Here is a 14,304-nt window from a genome sequence, read left to right as displayed (position 1 = left end):
AATGGGGGTCCTTGTGCAAAAAGCACCGTGAATCTGTCGTTTTTCTTTAAGGTCCATCAATCCAGCTTAGTGTTTAGTGTGTTATTTCCTTACTTTGTGTTGTATGTTAATATTTCACCATGAAAACCATTCATCTTGCCTTGGTTAATATCGGGCCGATATTTGCGTACTCGCCGATGTATTTTTCCGCCGCATGATTTCCAGACAGGCATCCGCCGGGCAGCTTTGTGTTGCCGGAGGACCCTGCAACACGCGCAGTCGCGGTACCCCTCCCACACTGCAAGAGTGGTGAATCATAACAAGAGTACGTTTTCAACTTTGAATTAGTCTCTAACAGTTATTACAACAATATTTCCACCTCCTTTGAAATAGGAAATATATAGGAAATATACGTGCTTGAAAATATACTTTAGTTTGTGGGTGTGAAAACCAGGAATGCTGCTGAATGCTTCATCTTTAAAAGTGCCTACCGTTGGAATTAGGGAGCTGTTGATGTAGTTGGAGGCTAATGTGTACAGCTGTTACCAACACCGCTTTAATGGCAACCTTGGCAGTTCGGTCCCACGGTGTTTGTAGGAGTTTCGTTCAGCCAACAAATGCGTGTCGTGTTATGTGTGTGCGCTCTCTCCGAGCACGCACGCACACACACACACACACACACACACACAGAGAGAACGAAAACACAGAACAAAATCGGGGTGATGGGGAAAAAATTGCAATCAGCATCGGCCCAAAAAGCCATATCTGTGGATCCCTATACTGAACTATAACCTACAATGCAATCATTTAACATTGAACAACAGATTTCAGTGTTATGACATACAACATGAAACACATGTGTTGGATACAGCATTTCTTAACATCAGTTTTCATGCTCTTTCATGTCTTTGTCAGTCTTAAGCTTCGTTCAGGCTCAGGTCGCTGCTTTCATTGGTTCTTTGTGGACCAGGTCTCTCCTCTTCCATGGGCCGGTGGGAGGCGGGGCGCCCCAAGGCATGCTATGTTTGTTTTGGAGTCAGGCGGGTTGTTTACTCTGTTCCAGCCCAGGCCAGTTCCGAAAAGGCCAGTCCAGGTTTTGAGTCGCAGAGAGGTGCAGGACTTGTTGGGACTTGTCTTCCCCGACGATGGAAAGGGGGTTGGGGGGTGGCTATGTGCTGCTCCCTGAGGCTTTGTGTCGGTCTTAGGTGTCTTGTTGCCTTTCTTTCCCTGCAATAATCTCTATGAAGATTATTAGAGAGATAAGATTATATTAGACAAGATTATTATTCATTGAAAACCCTCATCTTCCTAGGTGCTGCCTGTCTAAAACGTTGTATATATTTCAGGAAAAACACTGCATCTCAGCTTTGTGATTTACTGGAAGTGTTAGGTTGAGGAAAAGTTATAATGTTATGAAACATGATTTATACAGTGTGGCCTTATTTTTTAGGAATCAAGCCATCGCCTCTTGTCGTCAGCGACCGCACAAGTTGAAGGAAAGTAGCATGCTAAGTGTGCGGTGGTCAGGTACATCCACACTCACACACACACACACACAGGAGGAAGAGCCACTCACCGCCCAAAGGAGCGAGGTGTGATAATGACCCCTTTTAAAGTTGCTAAATCGTTAGCCTGCAGCAGTTATACAAGCAACAATAGCAGCTATTATCTTTGTCTGTTGTCATGGCAGCACAGTTCCCTTGCTTCTGTTATCCAGTCAACTAGTCCTGTCTTGTCCTGAACTTAAACAAGACAAAGCACTGGTCTGCATGGAGCACATGTACACTGTCATCATAAATAAGTACTACGTCTATTGAAACACCAACCTTTCCGCTACTGAAAGGAAAAAATATCCTAATGGAAAGTCATTTTATCATCACTTTATATGGAAGGTCAGAAAGACGAAATCAAGAGATAAAAAGCAATAATCTTGTGATAAAAATCCTAATAATGCGATAAACAGTCAAAATTATGAGATAAAAAGTTAGTAAAATCCTAATTACGTGATAAAAAGTCAGAATTATGAGAATAAATAAATCATAATTATGAGGAAAAAGTTTGGTCCAGCACACCACTGTGTGTTTCATTTGATAGACTGGACTGCGCCGAGAGGGGCGTGGCGGTGCACCAGGGGAGGAGTCCGCATTTCCAGCTTGGCGCAGTGACAATTTTGTGACAAAACAGCCCGCTGAAGGTGCGGAGAAAGTTCGCCAGCTCCGACCTGGTCTATTCTTGATGCAGGCAGAGCACAGCCTGCGTAATGGTAAATGGGCGGACGGGCGCACAGTCCAGACACGTCACAGGCAGATTTTTCAGAGTGTTGCGCACATTTCAGTGGAAAAACAATGGCAGCAACCACTATTCAATGTAAGCATCTAATCACCAGATCGCAACCCTCCCGCCGCTCCCGCTGCACAGACTTTGAGGAAACAGAGAAAGTGAGCCACTAGACAACTAATGATGAACAACAAGTAAAAACAAGGATGGATATAAGTTGGTTGTTAAAATCTGGCTGTAGGATCTATTCTTTATTGTTCATGTTTTCTCAAGAGGGCGAGGAGGAGAGTTCTCCTAGTTGGCCATGTAGAGCAGGAATGCTGGTGGAAAACAAGTAAAAGGCCTGGATTAGCCTGCTGCTGTGTTTAATGTAACGGTCAGGAAGAGATGATGTGTCCACCAGGTGGCGTACGTGGGCAATGACCCGCATGGGTCTTTTTAGCTCATAATTTGAAATAAAACAGGCTTCTCATACCAAGCAGCCCGAGAAGAGGGAGTCTTCAATCATTGCTCTCACACCTTTTAAAAGTTTATGGCATGCATGGTGGCCTTGGGGAACTTTGACCTGCTGAGCATGTGTGTAGCTATACAGCCACATGCACTTTACATGCAAACTAAAGATAGCTGAGACATCTGTGCAAATGTTACATGTTTGATCTTGTCGCCATGCCAAGTACATGCGGCATGTTACAAGATGTTACTTCCTGTTCTCTCTGCGTCCGATCCCGTCGTGTTGGCATGGCTGACTTGTGATGTGAGCGTCGCAGCGCTGCTCTTCTTCTTTTTTCTTCTCATAAACAGCTGCAGCTGATCCAACAGAGTGACAGCCATGTGTGTTTGAAATCCAACACACGTCATACTTGCTAATCATTACTGGCGTCAACACAGCGGCTCTTTGTTGCCAGAAGCTTCTGGACGGGAGTCACTTGCAAACATTCCAGCTAAAGCATCTTAGCGTGAGAATGTAAGATCCACCTTGCCTGCTTAGATACAATGCCATACCAGTGTGGCCTGGCGCATTATTTTAACATTATTGGAGCCCGCTAGAAATAACATGAAATAACAGCCCTACAGTACCCTGTTAGCTAATATAGTAGACATAATACGAGAAAATAAGACTTCCTGGTTGGTGTGGCGTGCTCTCTTACATGGGAAAGATGCATGCCGAGTTCTTACCAAATGCACTTCCCTCCTTAAAACTGCACCAAACATGATCTATTCTTTTGTACAGTTGCATCATCACCCCTTTTTGCCTTTTGCATAAAAAAGTTTTTAGTAGAGAATGAGTTAAATGTTAAATGCATTGGTTTGAGAATGATGTTTTTCGATTTGTTAGTGAATTATTGAGCATGAGTAAAACATGTTATGTGTGTTTGTGTGGTTTTGAAAGGATTTTAACGCCACAATTGTTCCACCAATCATGTCTGGTGCTCATGACAGTAACATTACTAACCCCTAGTGACTACATCCTACATACTAATGAGTCTCCCGATTGCCTTATATTTGTATTTTACTTCATTTTGCCAATTTTATGCTTGAAACCGCTAATATGTAAAATGTGCTTCATTGTCAATGTTTTTGGCTAATCATAGGCGTATGTAACCACAAAACAGCATGATTAAGTCAATTAAACTTTCATTTAAAAAACGGTTTATTTCTACCTTTTCCCGTTATTTAGTAATCAGCAGTAGAACATAGGTTAGTTTCAGGAAAATATCAGTTCCCAATTAAAAGCGGGAGAAAAACAGCTTTTTTTGTGAAAAGATACATTTCATTTTGACACAAATTATGCCATGTCAATTTAGACAAAATGCTTAAACAATGATGCCACAACATAAACAACACAAAAAATAGTTATACATGAAAATAATCATTTTTGTTTTTTTACAAATACAGCACTATGAACTATTAATTTACAATTTTCACATATGTAACTGAACTGTGTGTGTGCTTTGTTTGTGCACGCCTTAAAATTTCCCTTCAGTGCATAACCTTCACACTACAGGTGAGATGCCTTTTCACTTCCTGTTTGCTGCAGAGCATGGATTCCAATGGGAGAGATCCATGCTCTTCTGCCACATTGTTTTTACGGCTTAAAACTGCACCAAACCTGATCTCTTCTATTGTGGAGTTGCATCATCACCTCTTTGTAACTCTCGCACAAAAAAGCGTAAAACGTGAATTAATTGATTAAAGTGTTTTGGAAAAACCTTGATCGAGAGATGCCACAAAATTGTGACGATTTGTGTTCATTGTAAATATTGACAATATTAGTACAATTATACAAACTCACTAGTCCACATTTCTTTGTGTGGAATGATAATAAATTGCATTGCACACAGAGCACAAGTGCTACCGTAAATGCATCCTCCATATTCCCTACAGTAGAGGTCTTGAGTCTCGTGTCCTTTGCAGCAAGAACTTGACCCCTTGCTCTAGTGGGAATGTGTGTGTACTGCCCACTCAGCTCTTCCATGCATCCATCCAGGCCCAGATTCCTGCATGTGGACCTCCCTGGTCGGGTGTTAGGAGAGGGTTGCGGAGGTTGCAGAGCAGCCTTTGAAGGAGGCTCCAGTGACTCATAACCCAACAATCCACCCACCCTCCATGCGTCCTACTTCTCCCCGCTCGGAAACATCGCTTTCCTCACCTCTGCCCAAACCCTTGCCCCTGACACCCAGATAGCCGACACTCGTCAGTTGTTGACTGAAGAAAGGGGATTGTGTTTCCGACTTCCGTCAAAGACTCTTCTGTCTTCATGTGTGTCGTATTGTATGATACTACATCCGACCAGTGGCCGCTCTCCCATTAGGGGTGGGCGGCAAGACCCCACCTCATCCAGTCGATGACGCTGTTTTCCTTTCTTCCCAATGTGCGTTTTATATTGAATGCAGAACAGCTATTTAATAGAGAGGGTGCTTATAAATAAACAGCCCACTCTCACTGTTTTGTTCCCAAAGCCAATTCGTTATTATCACTTTTGCCTTTGGAAAAGGCATTGCTCGTCACTAAACTGTTCTTGGATGGTTGGGAGGATTTGCTTTTGGTTCTTTATTTATGACAGTGTTCTTGGGCAAAATTGCGAATGAGCCCATTCCCTCGGCTATGAAGCAACCCCACACATGAAGGATGCTTTATTTTTGGCGTGATACAGGACTGATGCTAGCGCTCATCTTTTCTTCTATGGATAAGCTTTTTTTCTGGATACCCCAAACAATCAGAAAGGGGACACATAAGAGAAAACCAATACCTGTAAATGTTGCGGAATACCAGGGTGTCCCTGATGTTTTTCCTGGAAAAAAGTCGCTTCTTTGCTCCCTTCTTGATATCAGGCCGTCATCCAAAAGTCTTTCACAGTAATTAAACATCTATCCTGAAAGTTCTTAATGATCTGACAAATTTTGGTTTGGCTACCACCCTACTAGCAGCAATATCCATGGCTGTAAAGCCCCCCCACACACACACACACAAACACACAATCCACTCCATCTGCTATGTCTTCATTTCAACTGTATTCTTTACAGCTTTATAAGAGAGCTCACTTTTCACACTAAATCTTCTTATCTGTCATGCAAGCGCTTGAAATTTTGTGCGTGTAAACGTACACCTCCAAATCCTGTTCCCACAACTCACACCGGCCCGTGGACTTATACCGCATCTCATGGGGATACAAGCCAGACATTTGTGGTCATGTTTTAGCCATTGGTGAGGGAGTGGGTATGTTTTTATCATCCTGTGCACGGTTGTGTGCGTTAAAAATGACATCCATGGGAGATGACATCATTGGGACTTCCTGTCTGGCACACAAGGAAGAACCTTGCATTCCCAAGTAAGCAGTGACTTAGAATATTTTCACTTAATTTCAATTGCATCTGTGGGAAAATAGGACTTTCTATGTCCGGTGCTCATTTTATATAATCTCTATATAATCTTTACATGCAGAACCATCATGGAATATACAACATGTAGTTGTGGTTTTGGAATATACAGTATAATATACAATATAAACATATTCTTGCTCTTCAGCTTCAGCTTCTTTCCAACAGAGAAACACATCCTCTTTAGAAGAGGTAGACATCAGGTACATTTGCCATAGTCTGCTAAGATTGCATACAAGATCTGTTTAAAAACGCACGTTATGTGTGGTATTCATTTCATGGGGTGTTCATTATTAGGATTGCTGTGGTGTAAGCACATATAGCTAAATATGTGCAAAACATAAATACACTACAGCACAGTATGTGGCCACAAAGCTCCACCCCACCTGTCAACCCTCCTGTTTTCCCTGGGAATCCCCTTATTTTACCCGTCTTTCCTGGTGCCCTCCCGTTTTAATAGTATTTTTCCTGTTTTCCTGCTTTCTGTTTTGGCTATCAACAAAGGCGGTCGCATCTTTCCCCTGTCCTCCCTTGTCTTTATCTTCCCTGCTTTGCTTGCTATACTTTCTCAAGAGCCTCTCTCTGCACTGTTCTCCAAAAATCTAAATCATGGAATTGATCAACTGGTCTCTCCACGCAATTCACACGATCTTCTTGACGAGAAGCTCAGGTCCGGGGGAACCCGTCTGCCCTATCGGAACGTCCACCGCCAGGTATGTGATGGATAGTTGGGGGAAGTGGAAGGCCTGACGATTCTTTCCGTGGAGGACATCAAAGACATCTACCTATTGGGAACCATGATAGCAGGTCTGTTGCTGATTGGGCACTTTCCTGGTGTATCGCAGAATTCGTATTATGGAGGCAGCGGATGGAGTTGGCCCACAGCTGCCCGTCATGAATGATCTGGTGGGCAAAGCCGTTCACACTGGGACTGTGACTGCCAATCACAACAAGGATGCCATCTTGGAGAAGACTTCGGCTTTGCAGTTGGATCGATTGGGAGACCAGAATGGACACTGGGATGGCCCGGTCTATTGGAATGTGGCTGCCTGAACTAACCCAAACAATATTCTTAATCTGGATTTCGGCACCCCCCCCCCATGGCTAACCAACTTCTCCTCTTGAAAACAACTTCTCCCAGGAGATTTCTGCAGTGAGACGCTCTGACCCACCATTATTTCTTCACAGACGCCTGTTTATTTCTCTTCTCTGGACCCACCACAGACATCTCCATGGCAACTGCTGTTTATCGCAATGACGCCCTGCGAACTGAGCTCCAAGATTGGGCACCTGACAGGGGAAACGTCGCAGGTCACGCACTCATGCATCCAAAAACACATGCATTGCATTGCATTATGTTTTTAGAATGTGCCACGGCTCAATTAAAACAAACAAAATACAACAGTCGTGAGCCAGAAACAGTCCTTTGGACACTATTGCTGTTGCACCACAATCGGTGGTTGGGTCTTTGAATTTCCCTCATTTTCTGAAAATGTTGTTAAATGTTGGGGCTTTGAAGATCTCTGACAGTGTCAATCAAAGCCAAGCATTAGCGCAGACCAATGGGGCACCTCCTGAACTGTTTTGTGAGATAGGTGTGTGGAGTTTTATTCCAAGAATGCTGCCTGCAAATCAATTGTCGGGTATTTGTCAAAAGTCTGCCACTTAACTCAGTCTTGAGGACCGCATTTGGACTGAGGAGACCATTGTTCTTCTTGGGAAAGAGCCCTTGAGCCATGAAAAACAGTGCTTCCTCCTTTTGCAGGCCTTTGGCTTTCGCTTTCCTTCTGCTCTCGCCCTAACCCTGTAAGGGATTTATAATGTGGACACTGACAGTCTTGTAAAATGGGGTCAAGTAGCTCCAAGCTCTACGTACTGCATGTCTCATACATTTTGTAATCCTGTCAATGAGTAATTAAAAAACATTATCATACCTATCCATCCTTTTGGGTGATTGCGAAAGTATGCAGACTCAACATCAAACCCACGGCCTTTTTAAACGCCGTCTGCAATGTCTCCCATGCACACCTTTGTTTGACGGTCAATCTTGGCGTGACCGATGCAGTCCAAACCGCAATGAGGTTGGCTGCTGGGCTAAGCAGCCAAGCAATGCATCCGAATTCCTCATTTGGAGGAATGTATTTCACAGCGTGAGAAAGGACTCTCATACCAGGAAATGACACTTCTCTTCCCTCTTAAGTTCCAATTAGGATTGTTCTAAATTGCTCTGATGTTTGTCTTGCCATTTGTTGTGGCAAGCATATGTCACATTCTGAAAACTGATAAAAACACTGACTTTTGAAAAAGGTTCTCCAAGTGCAAGTGTTTAACTTATTGCGATATTATCCTCCTCTACACACAGTAAGTTTTGCTTCTTCCGACTCCTTTTCGGATGTGATGAATTGTAAACATGGACTGTAACTTGTTGTAACTTGCATGTCATAAACACCTAAAACCATAGATCACCACACATACGCAGGTTTGATCGCATGGAGCAGGAGTGTGTGTTACTAGCCTAATGTAGGGCAATTTTTGGTCCCAGAAAACATATTTTTTTGTGCCCATAGCTGATTGTTTAGGCCATTTGTGATGCACGGCTGTTTATTATTGGCCAGCGGCACATTCTGAAAATAACCAGAAAACCAAAGAAAATTGCAACAAGAGCACAAATGTAAAAATCTGGAGTACTTTTACAAGAATAAGGTCAAGAGTTGTAGTCTAATGACAAAAAGTCATAATTTGATGAGAGAAGGTCAGAGGGAGCTGCATTGTGGTAAGATGTGCTGGAGGTGTGACAGAAGAGTTCAAGGTGGAGGTGGGACTGCATCAGGGATCGTCTCTGAGCCCCTTCTTGTTTACTATGGTGGTGGAAAGGCTGACGGATGAGCTTAGACAAGGATCTCCATGGACGATGATGTTTGCAGATGACATTGTAGTGAGAGTAGGGAACAGGTGGAGGAGATGCTAGGAGAGTGGAGTTTCTAAATCCAATTGAGAACGTGTGTGTTGATAAGTTCCTTTGTTTTGAAGCCATTTCCTGAAAGATTCCTGATCAGGGTGCAGCATCTCTGAATGTTCATTGCCTTATTTTTCTCTTTGTGTCGGAATTCCCCCATCATTCCATTTATTTACTCATTCATCTTCGTTTCGCTTTGGCTTGCTCTGGCGTGTGATTCACAGAGAACTCATTAGTCTTGTCTTGGGGGTTATAATTCCAGTATATCACAGACATTTGTTTCGCCTTCACTTTTACACAACGGGCTGCCTTGAAGTTTTCAAGGCTGCACCTTGGAGGTGTCACATGACACGTTAGTCTTGTCCTGATTCTCTCAGCTCTTCTTGCTGTCTGTATTTCATCAACTGTTTCATCAGATGACTGTAGAAGTCTGCAAAATCACTTTAATGAAAACATTTGGTGAGAAACAAAAATGCAAATTGGGAATGGTGTCTCAAGTTTGACATGCAGCCTGGGAAATATCATGTGTTGGTCATCTGTTCTTTCTCATTTCTTTACACACCCACTCAGGCAGGTGCAAGGAGAACTTCTCTCTGGAGCGTCGTTTGACTGTGTGAGCAGCCACAGACCTTCTGAACCATTAACACTCCCATCATTCACTGTGGACATCCTTTTGCTAGATGACCGCTTACGAGAGGACTGGCGAGTATGTCTCCTCTTACGGGGTCAATCCCCAAGGCTGCAATAGCAGTGGATGCTCTTGTTTTCTCTCCCTGTTCCTTCATTCATCTATTTTCTAAGCCGATATCCTTTGCCTGGAGCCTATCCCAACTGAGAGGTGGTGTACACCTTTGATTAATTACCATTTGAGCACTTGGCTGACACATACAGTCAGACTTACAGTCTTCCGTGAACCTACTATGCATGTTTTTGGACTTTGGGAGAAACTGGACAGCCTAGAGTATAGGGGTGTCCAACCCTAAAATACAATCATCCCTTGCTATATCGCGGTTCAAATATCGCTCTCTCACTATATTGCTTTTTTTTTTAATTCATAAATGATCACTCTTTCGTGGTTGAGTATGGCATATAATTAGTCCAATACAATGAAAGACAAGCTATATGTAGAATTCAATTCCATCTCTGTGTGGAGTTTGCATGTTCTCCCTGTGCATGCCTGGCTTTTCTCCGGGTAATCCACCCCCCCCCATTCCAAAAACATGTTAGCTTCATTGGCCACTCCAAATTGTCCACAGGTATGAATGTGGGTAGGAATGGTTGTTTGTCTATATGTGCCCTGGGATTGGCTGGCCACCTCTCACCCAAAGACAGCTGGGATAGGCTCCAGCACCCCCGCGACCCTTGTGATGATAAGCAGTAGAAAATGAATGAATGAATGACGACTGACTGCTACTGAGCCACCAGAGCCAAGCCAACATGCTATGGCTGAGATCACCTCTCTCATTCCGTGTGGAAGTGGTTATTTTTTTGCTTCTTTGTCTTTCTTCCCCACTTCGTTTGAAACGTTTTCTTAAAGTTAGGATCAGTAAATTAAAGAGGCTAACTCGTCCCTGCAGAGATTGCTTAGCCTGCACAGTGTAACTATGTGGGTGTTGCTTAGAAAGTCATAAACATATTTTCTATGGTCTTACTACGAAAATATTCTGTTTATTCATGTTGAATCATATTTTGCAGAAATTCACTTATCGCATTTGGGTCTGGAACCAAGCAACTGCTATAAACGAGGCACAACTGCATGCATAATTTAACAAGAAAACTTAAAAAAACAATAGCAAAAAATGAAAAATCAGCAGTAATTGTAACAGACCCTAAGTCCAAATATTGTAATCTAACAGGAAAAAGTCGTACTCTTATGAGGATGATGTAATATTATGAGGAAAAGTAACAAAGTTTAAATATTTTGGAAAAAAATACATTTTTTCACTTCATAAAATTATGGTAAAAACAAAATAACAAAGTTGGGATTTTTGGGAAAAGGTTATAATGTTACAAGAATTAAGTAATAATTATGAGGAAAAAGGTTTACAAGAATAAAATTGCAAAAAAAAAACACTTCCATTTTCCCAAATGGGTAAAAACAGCTGTAATTTAATGAAAGTAAAAATGTTAAGAATGTGTTTATGAGAATAAACATGTAATATCATGAGGAAAAATAAGATTTTTAGAGTTGAGATAGTAGAGAAAAATGTGTGTATGTTTTTTTTAAGTTTTAATATTAGAAACAAACAACAAAATAAATAAAATAAAAACTAAAATAAGTTTGGGGGAAAGGTTATTATATTATGGGGATGAAGTCAAAATATTATGAGAATAATGTTGTAATAGTACGAGAAGAACATCTCTGCAGATGACTTAATAAATATTTGCAAAGCTAAATAAAACAGAACAGAAAGTCAAGTTGTTAAAGAGTAAAGTGTTGCTTTACAAAATATCATATATATCATTTTTCACGATGTGGCTTAGAGTCAGTCTTTCTGGAATGAATTCATGACGCTAATCTAGGTTCCACTGTGTATATCAGAGTTTAAACTTCACTCCAAGTCCTAAAGCCTGCTGTAAGTCTTCCTCTGAAGTTTCTATCTCATTTAAATCTTTGCCATGCCTTCAAGCGCTCATCCTCCGTCTCCTCACTGCTTTGTCGACATTCCTGACAGCGTCTCCTGAGGCGGCCCGAAGCTTTTCTCTGGACAGCTGGGACCAAGCAACATGATCCCCAGGCAAGGCAATGTGTGTGTACTGTATGTGTAAGCCTCATTCACAACATTCCCTTTGAAAAACACGCATTCATACTATGTTTAGGACCTTATTTGCATACTTTGACTTTGTTTTTATTTCCATAGTAACATTATGCTGAAGAGCGTAAAGTCAGCATCAGGGGAAATACTCACACAGAAGTACTGATGTCAAATCATTTTGGGGGATATTTTGGTTTGAGTGTTATGCAATCTCCCCCCTGAATCCTTACGTTGTTATCTCGTATGTGTCGATTGTGTCTTGGCAAATCTGCAATAGTTTTATAAGTTAAATCAACAGCCACAAGTTAACTTGAATAATGTAATTATATTAGGGAAAAAAATGTGATTGACTTTGTAGTCGTATCATCAGACCTGTGTCCACATGTTCTGGACGCACAGGTGAAGAGAGGGGCTGAGCTGTCAACTGATCACCACCTGGTGATGAGTTGGATTAGATGGCGGGGGAGGATGCTGGACAGACCTGGGAGACCCAAACGAATAGTTGGGGTGTGCTGGGAACGTTCGTCTCCCGTTCGTCGAGTCTTCAACTCCCACCTCTGTCAGAGCTTCACCTGCATCCCGGGGGAGGACCGGGATATTCACAATTTTCATGGACAGGATTTCTAGGCACGGTTCGGGGAGTCTGGTTCGGGGGTCTTAGGATCTCGTGTCTGCTATTTTCTGATGATGTGGTGCTGATGGCCTCTTCGGGCTGCGACCTTCAGCATTTACTGGGACAGTTTGCATCTGAGTGTGAAGCTTCGGAGACCTCCAAATCAGAGGCCATGGTTCTCAGATGGAAAAGGGTGGAGTGCTCCCTCTGGGTTGGGAATGAGGTCCTGCCCCAGGTGGAGGAATTGAAGTATCTCAGGGTCTTTTTCACCAGCGAGGGAAGGTGGGAGTGTAAGGTTGACAGACGGATCGTCTGCAGTTATGTGTACCGGACCGTCGTGGTGAAAAGAGAGCTGAGCCGGAAGGCCAGGCTCACAATTTACCGGTCAGTCTATGTTCCCATCCTCACCTATGGTCATGAGCTTTGGGTCATGACCGAAAGAATGAGATCGGGGAGTTTCCTCCGTAGGGGAGCTGGACTCACCCTAAGAGCTCAGTCATCCGGGAGGGGCTCAGAGTAGAGCCGCTACTCCTTGGGACACGTATTTTGCACATCTACATGTTCTTTATAAAATATCAAAGTGGCAAAGCTGAATCCTTTCATTTCCATGATGTGGCCCTCACTGGAAAACCGTTTGGTCACCCCTGGGTTAGACTTTGCTCTCACAGCTTCTATCCTCCTTTGTGTGTCATTTGGAAACAAACCCGATCATGCTCTTGGCCTCATATTGCCTCAGTTATTGCTTCAGGGCGCTTGTCTTGCTTTGTATTCCCTGACGCATGTGTACAGGTATTTGATCACCTGAGTGATGCATCACACAGTAAAATACCAAAGGAGGTTATTTCCAGTAAAACAAGCTGGTGAACATCTCTTCTATGGGTGGGGGGCGGCTTTGCAATAAACAGCACTTAAATGACACAGACACGGGAGGTCTTTAGCGAGCAAACCTCTCAAGGTTTTGCATCATATCCTGGTGGTTTGTGATGTTTGGGTTTAAGAGGTATTTTATTTACATGACGCTGCTGGTGGTTTATCCTGTTGGCGCCAGGTTGTTACGGGAAGTGGGAGCGAAAGAACCGGTGTCATAAAAGTGAGGATATAATTGTTGGGAAAGTGCAAACATTTTCTTTGAACAGCACGATAAAGTGTGTCCAACTTAAACAGTCATCTGTGAAAATTGAATCTTTGCCGCCTACTGACCTGGCATGCATGTTCAAAGGCTACAAAGCCTGATGGCCATTGTGAAGCGCAGCGTTATCATCATTATCGTCATTACCACACAGACGAGGGCCTTCAGTCACGTAGCCAGCTGCCGTTTGACGCCCCTGCACAACCTGAAGTTCCATTGCGCCATTGAAGGATCATGATGGCGCCTCCTCCACTGTGCCGTGTGGAAAACATCTCAGGTGGGATCTCCGGTAACGTTGGAAACCATCAGGGCCATCAAATTACATTTTTTCTCAGCAGAGAATAAAACTTTCAATGTCCCATGTTTGGTGCTCGTTCAAATTCCAAACGGACAATTTAGTGACGATGGAGACGAAGGAGACCTTTATTTCTTCCTAACACTTGACTTTCTTGTTCCATAACCCTCAGGGTGTTTGAAGACATTTCAAATAACCGTCTTACTGCGCTGCGAGAGGCCAGCTCAGCCTCCAAAAAGGGAGAAAGCTGTTTTGCCTTTGCCATCCAGAAATCCTGACAGTGTGAATACCTGACAGAAAATCACACCAAATGGAATGGCCTTTATTGTCATTATACAAGATGTACAACGAGATTGTACAAATCCACGTTTTTGCCTTTTAAAGGCTGCGCTCTTCAATTTTTGATGAGCTGATGAGCAGC

The 14,304-nt window shown here is 42.9% G+C and overlaps 1 protein-coding gene across 1 annotated transcript in view; it reads left to right on the top strand.

Annotated features, from left to right (window-relative positions):
• The first annotated feature begins 9,403 nt into the window (after positions 1-9,403).
• Positions 9,404-14,304, top strand: part of enc2 (ectodermal-neural cortex 2) — a 28,314-nt gene continuing 23,413 nt past the window's right edge. Inside the window, exons 1-3 of the mRNA XM_058075782.2 lie at positions 9,404-9,549; positions 9,661-9,796; positions 11,721-11,828. The gene's annotated coding sequence lies outside the window, so the exon portion shown is untranslated. The remainder of the gene's footprint in view (positions 9,550-9,660; positions 9,797-11,720; positions 11,829-14,304) is intronic.

The sequence above is a fragment of the Doryrhamphus excisus genome, linkage group LG1, assembly GCF_037039965.1.
Source record: "Doryrhamphus excisus strain RoL-2023G ecotype Guam linkage group LG1, RoL_Dexc_Guam_v1.1, whole genome shotgun sequence".
In the NCBI taxonomy this organism is placed as follows: Eukaryota; Metazoa; Chordata; class Actinopteri; order Syngnathiformes; family Syngnathidae; genus Doryrhamphus; species Doryrhamphus excisus.
This window is presented reverse-complemented; position numbering and strand designations above follow the sequence as displayed.